This window comes from Curcuma longa, chromosome 4, assembly GCF_044706935.1.
Source record: "Curcuma longa cultivar G26 ecotype Majalengka, Jawa Barat chromosome 4, ITB_CL_G26_1.1, whole genome shotgun sequence".
Taxonomy (NCBI): domain Eukaryota; kingdom Viridiplantae; phylum Streptophyta; class Magnoliopsida; order Zingiberales; family Zingiberaceae; genus Curcuma; species Curcuma longa.
The window spans coordinates 18,367,937-18,375,218 of record NC_133864.1 but is presented as its reverse complement, the minus strand read 5'-3'; the positions used below and the strand labels follow the sequence as shown (position 1 = coordinate 18,375,218).

General features: G+C 40.2%; 2 pseudogenes; one reads left to right on the top strand and one right to left on the bottom strand.

Moving 5' to 3' along the window:
• The first annotated feature begins 1,093 nt into the window (after nt 1–1,093).
• On the top strand, nt 1,094–3,891 carry LOC141827730 (homeobox protein knotted-1-like 2; annotated as a pseudogene).
• On the bottom strand, nt 2,849–7,204 carry LOC141826483 (F-box/LRR-repeat protein 14-like; annotated as a pseudogene).
• Between the last annotated feature and the right edge of the window lie 78 nt (nt 7,205–7,282).

Sequence of the window (7,282 nt, the reverse complement as noted above, 5' to 3'; positions counted from 1 at the left end):
TCAATACTCGACTCAGCTCAGGATTCCACACCTGACTTTTTTTAAAGCTTAACTTTGGTTCAATACGCGACTCCGAGCTCCGAGTCTCAATTGCTCCATTGAGTCTCCTCCCGATCGTATCATACTTTGTCTCGATCTCAAGACTAGTCTCAGTTGACCTCGACTTGGGCTCCCTCTGTTGACCATGCTCCGCCTCCTCACTACCCTGCACCACGCTTAACCGACTCCACTCTGCTCTATCCCTCATTTAGTTGGACAGGTCGTCGCTAGAAGGGCATCGACAATCATATGATATCTCAAGGAGACTCAGGTAACTTATCACCCTATTAATGTGACCTGATGCACTGTATGATGTCGTATTGATAGGGGTGATAAGACTTTTCACTATTACGACGGCGGCGATGGGATGTTTTTCTTACTCAAATGGAACATCTTTTTTGATAAAATCTCCGCTCGGGAATATTCTCCTGAATTGAAATAAGACAGTATTCTCTTTCATAAGACTATATATCTTCTCTTTCTCACGCAAATACAGGTACACACGCTAATAAACTCACATACACTCATTCTCTCTTCGTATTTTTCTTTTCCCTCGGACCGATGAAATAGCTGACTTGAGTATCAGAGCGGTTGAGTCAAAGCACTTTTGACCTTCGTTCTCACCCTCTTCTCTTTTGTCGTGTAGAGTTTGACGGTGCATTAGAGAGTTTGTCATCTGCGTCGTCCTTCGCTGCACGTGGACACCACTTGACCGTCAACCTACTAGTCAGGTCACCGATGACTCATCCGGAGGATGATCTCAACAGGAACACTATGCATAATGTCTAGTCTCTAAAATATTACTGTTGAACTTGATTAGATTTACTTTGCTCAATGATAGGCCAATCTAAGTAAAGATTCGGACTAAATTCTAAATCCTAAATCTAAATCTAAATCTCAAACCCCGAATCCTACAACCCTAAGCTCACTCCGTCTTTACAGCTCTAAAGCGAGCATGTGCTCTGCGCCTCTGCAGACACTGCCGCTTCTCAATTGCCACCTCAGTCGAACTGTGGAAGCAGGCGCCAAGACAGAGATCTGAGCGAGAGAACAAATGTGGATGTCGGCCCCCGATCAGATGTTGGATTTGTCATTTTCTCTCCCAATTTCCATTTCTTCGTTCGGTTTGAGTTTTTGATTCCTCCTCAATCATTGCACTCGTTCGTCCAAAAGTTCGACGAGCGACGACGGAGTATGCAAGAGCTCCCGCCCCCGCCCCCGCCGCCGCCGCGACGCTTCAACGACGACGAGGGCGAGCGGGCTGCAGCCCCGGCGGCGGCGAGGTTGAAGGCGGAGATAGCGGGCCACCCGCTGTTCGAGCAGCTGTTCTTGGCCCACGTCGCGTGCCTGCGGGTCGCCACGCCGGTGGACCAGATGCCGACGCTCGACGCTCAGCTCGCCCGCTCCAACGAGGTCCTCTCCAACTACTCTGGCGTCTCCGCCGCCATGGACTACGCCTCGTACGGAGCTCGGGAACTCCATCAGTTCATGGTTAGCTAAAATCTGAATTTCTCGTTGGTGGTTTTATTATTGCTTACTTCTGTCGTTTGCATTGCGTTGGATTGATAAAACAAATGGTCCGTCGTACGACCTAAAAACAGATAAATAATAAATAGATAGCAAAAATAGTTATTCCATTCCAATCTCATTCGACATTATTTGGGCAAATTAATTTTTCTTTTATTTATTTATTTCTTATATAGTACGAAATAGCGATTGACACAGTGAAGCCCCCGGGACATAGCTGAGTTGGTTACGACGCAGCAGACTTGCAGAAGAGGATAAGAGTTTGAATCCTAACGAAGTCAGACAATACCCTTCTGCGTCGTAACCAATTGCAGTTTCTCGATTTACCTCCTCACAGATGGCCCCACCGTGTAGGGCCGTTAAGGTGGCAAATTCCACCTTTTTTGCAGAAGAGATTGACGCAGTGAAGAACTCTATTTTGAAATCTAATTTGGTTGACGTCTCCCGGTAGATTGGACATAACTCCAAAGCATTATATATACTGTTGGACAATAATGACCGTATATATGGTTAACGGGGTAATCATTGTCTCAGAATATGATTTAAATAATTATTACAGAATAAATTTATTATAGTGAATAATGATCGAATCTTGATGAAGTAAAAATAATATTCTAGAACTATTAGAGTGGCAGATTCTACTTTTTACTGTAGTTGATAGAGTAATCATTGCTCCTGAAGCATAATTGTCTCAATTTACCTCCTCACAGATGGTTGTGGGGTCGACCGTGTGGAGCCGCTAAGGTGACGAATTCTACTTTTTTTGCAGAAGAGATTGACACAGTGAAGAACTCTATTTTGAAATCTAATTTGGTTGACGTCTCCCGGCAGATTAGACATAACTCCAAAACATTATATATATTGTTGGACAACAATGATCGTATAAATGGTTAACGGGGTAATCATTGTCTCAGAATATGATTTAATTAATTATTACAGAATAAATTTATTATAGTGAATAAGGATCGAATCTCGATGAAGTAAAAATAATATTCTAAAACCATTAGAGTGGCAGATTCTACTTTTTACTGTAGTTGATAGAGTAATCATTGCTCCTGAAGCATAATTGAATTGATTACTATAGAGTAGATTTGTTGAAGTGAATCAGAATCGAATATCGACGAAGTCAAGATAATATCCTCTCCATAATGACCAACTATAACTTCCTGATTTACCTCCTCATAAATCTTATATTGCACGAGATTATTTTCAACACCTCAAATCCATGACTATAAAATCACACATCAATAATAAACACTTTATCGTTACACCAACACCTCTTTCTAAACTTCATGCACCATGCAAAACTTCATCACTCCTGCATGCGTGATAGGTGAGTCGACCATATTTTAAAAACGGATGAACAATTTCATTGTTTTAAACAATAATGTTTTCAAAAGAAAAAAAATAGTTACTTTAATGTTTGACAGTCAATTATAAAAATATGTCAATGTTTCAAATATCATTATTTATATTGATTCCTTCTCTTTCTTTCAAAATAGACACAATATCTATTGCTGCTGCTTTCCTTCAAGGAGCAGCTACAGCAGCACGTTCGTGTCCATGCAATGGATGCAGTAATGGCGTGTTGGGAACTCGAGCAGAATCTGCAGGTCTTGACAGGTGATCACATTGCCCTTTGTCTCAATTTCTCCTCGGCATATTCGATGTTTACACAATTCCTTTAGGTGCCTCGCCTGGCGAAGGCACTGGAGCAACCATGTCAGGCGACGAGGAAGATCAAACAGATGGTGACATCAATGAGTTTGGCGAAAGTTCAGATGGATTGGACGACATGGGTTTCGGCCTTCCGAGCGAAAGAGAACGTTCGCTCATGGAGAACGTCAGGAAGGAGCTGAAGCAAGAACTAAAGCAAGTATGCATGCAAAACCTATGACCATGAAAGTGTTAAGGAATTGGTAGTTTGATTGATTCACTAGAGTATCAAATTCTTGATTTCAGGGCTACAAAGAGAAGCTTACCGACATAAGAGAAGAGATTCTTCGCAAACGAAGGGCAGGAAAGCTCCCAGGGGGCACTACCTGTCTTCTCAAAGCATGGTGGCGTTCCCACTCCAAATGGCCTTACCCAACAGTATGTATTCATCACCTGTTCTACTCAAATGAACTGTTTATCTTGATCATGTTTGGTTCGGTTTGGATGCCGCAGGAGGAGGACAAGGTTAGACTGGTGCAACAGACTGGGTTGGAACTGAAGCAGATCAATAACTGGTTCATCAACCAAAGGAAAAGGAATTGGCAGAACAACACATCCTCCTCTGCTTCTCTTAAGAACAAATGCAGAAGGTACACAAAGGATACCTGATTGAGAGTGTTGCGCGCATAAATTTGGATTTTTCAACCGCTAGATGATGTCGATTGGTTTAGTTTGATGAGTAATGAAAAGAGTATAAGTAAAGCAGTGCACTGATACTGTTCATTCAGTGATTCACTGGAGGAACTAGAAGTGAACTAAGACTCAAAAATGCATGGAACTCACAAGTCGTACAAGTTTCTATTTGAGCAATAGTTTGATTATGAATTTGCAACATATTCAGATTGAGTTATTTCTACTTGCAACCTGTGCTATTGGAAATATAAATTTAAATACTTTAATTTTTTTAGATATGAATATAAATAGGTAAAATACACACTCCTCATATTTAGAGCACACTCTTGATTTTTATAGTACAATCCTCTGATCTAGAATTTAGGAAATTAAAGTTTTAGTTTATCTAAATGATTGGTTGTGTCAAGAGCAATGGCAACAATAATCACAAATTGAATCAGTACAATTCATGGATGCATCCCCTACTTTAATGCCTAATTGGTTAACAAATTGGATGCAAATTTGAATCTTAATCCTCAGTTTGGAAGCCTTTTGTGATATTGTGGTCAACAGCATTGGAGAAGAAGAATAAGGTGGGGATCAGAAAGAGGAAGAGGTCATGGCGATTACTGCAAACTCGGTTTACTCTTGTCATCCCCTACTTTAATGCCTAATTGGTTAACAAATTGGATGCAAATTTGAATCTTAATCTTCAGTTTGGAAGCCTTTTGTGATATTGTGGTCAACAACATTGAAGAAGAAGAATAAGGTGGGGACCAGAAGGAGGAAGAAGTCATGGCGATTACTGCAAACTCTGTTTACTCTTGTCATCCCCTACTTTAATGCCTAATTGGTTAACAAATTGGATGCAAATTTGAATCTTAATCCTCAATTTGGAAGCCTTTTGTGATATTGTGGTCAACAACATTGGAGAAGAAGAATAAGGTGGGGACCAGAAAGAGGAAGAAGTCATGGCGATTACTGCAAACTCTGTTTACTCTTGTCATCCCATACCCATCCCATTTGTTCACATGTTGCAGCACAAGACTCAAACTGTGCCCCTTGCTCTCCGTTATCGTTAACAGAATATTGGGCATTTCAACAAGAGATTTTATACTTAGGAGGGACGAGGGTATAAAATAGCAACATTGTAACTATGAGGGCACCTCAAAAAGGTAAGGAAAAAATGAAAGGCAAATAGATTTTTCTGATTAAATGATGGCAATATTCAGAACAGACCTAGTTTATAGAAGTTCAACCTTGCATGAAAATATTTGATCCATGTCTCTTCTTACCAAGTATGTCAAAATATGCTCTTCTTTCCATTGAACTGTTCAAATTGTGCTAAAACAAACTTAAACGATATCTATCTACTTAAGCATATCAAATTATGATTATATAAGAGAGGACAAAGTATAAAGAAAATGAAATATAATTCTAGTGGCCTCACCTTGACTGGATGCTTCCAAGATAGCCTCTCTTCTGCCACTTTGCTTTTCACTTCGTTTTCTCTTACTCCGGCAATCTTAAAAACACTTCATCATCAATCACGTATACAATGAAAAATTTTAGGCTCATACTCAAGAAAAAAATGACTAGTAAGAATTACAAGAAGGGCAATCTTTCTCACCCTCAAACCTTAGAATAGTTCCTCCAATGGATCCACTCCTGAAATAGGACAAGAAAATTCATGTAGTCTTCGCATCATCTTGATCTACTTGCTTCTCCCTGAAATAAACATATCCTTATGCTACTTGGACCCTTTATGATGAGAATATGTGCACTTTTTAAGGAAAGCCACAGGCTATGCTATTGTACATCTGGAAGGTGGAAGGCAGACAATTGAATAGCTATACAGAAGAACATAATGCTGACAGAAATAACTTAATAAAGCCAAGACAAATCCTGTTTGTAAGAAGTAACCCTGGCAGCCCTTTGTACACCTTCCTCGGAAATCTGAGGGCAGCCCTCTACTATAGAGGATTCCAACTTGTGTAACCCAGTTAGCAGCTTAAATCCATCATCCGTAATGCCTAAACATTTGCAGAGTGAAAGAGTAGTTAAGCAAGGAAAGCATGCAATAAATTGCATTCCCTCATCTGTAACTTCCTGGCATTTAACAAGCTTCAATGTCTGCAAGTAGGGGGCAGTGGGAAAGGGCTTCCATCCCAATGTCATTAAAGAAGCAAGCAGAGTCAAGTACTAAAACTTGGATTGGACAACTTTGAATTAATGTAAGAACACCACTCTGTGTAAAGCAAGATAAGGATGGGAACTCTCCGTCAGAAAAGGATAGTTCGAACACTTGTAGCATTGGACATCCAATACTCAGTGCTGTCAGAGACTCATCAGACAATCTCAGTGAACTGGTTTGGTAAATAGACACCAAATACTGTGAAGGGATATGAATTGAGATACTTCGTAGGTTCCTTGACTTTTGAGATAATGCAATCATATCACTGTCCTTGACCCCGATGCACATATCCAAGTTAAGCCTCATGAGTGCTTCACATCTCCATAGCAAACAAGAAATCCCTCTGCTTGGAGGCATAATGCAGTTCCCCAAGCTAAGCTCTCGCAAATTTTCACAGCTCAGATGATTTGCACATTTTTCTATCAATGAATTATCATAAACTTTTGGGTGCCTGTAATATGCATCCATCTTGAACTCGAAATGCCTTAGATTGTTCCATCCAGGACCAAGTTTCATCAGATCATCCTCACTAATACCCTTGCAATATTTTATTGAAAGATCCCTGAAGCTTTCCAAACTCACCAAGATAAGAAAGCCACTCAACACTGGTCACTCTCATGCAGCGAATGAGATGAAGAGCAGAAAGATTCTTACAACCAACAACAAGTGAGAGAATGCCATTAGAACTGATTGATTGAGCAAAATTTAGCTTGAGGGATCTAAGCTTTGGGCAAGAGGATAGGTATGCAAGGCCATTATCATTAATAAATGAACAAAAACTTAAAGTGAGTTCTGTAAGCAAAGGGCAATTGGAACACAGCACAAAAAGGCCCTGGTTATCTAATTGTTTGCCCGAGTTACATCCAGCCAAAGTAGGTAATTTCTAGTTTCTTTATATTAGCAAAGCGCCAGCAGAGGGCAGTTAGTGCTTCTGTTGCAGGGGGTGAAATCCGCATCCAACCTTTAAGAAATCCCTTTGTTCTCGATCAATTTCATATAGACGCTTGCACACAAGAGAAACTGAATTTCTGTCGGCAGTTCTTTCTATTCTCTTAACAATATCGACAAGCAATTCTTTCGGAAAATCTTCCACCACCAAGCCCATGATAACACAAATAAAACCTACATAACGTTAGGCAACATGAGAAACATACCAACGAAGAGCTGAATTCAATCTAACTAACTAGTTCCATT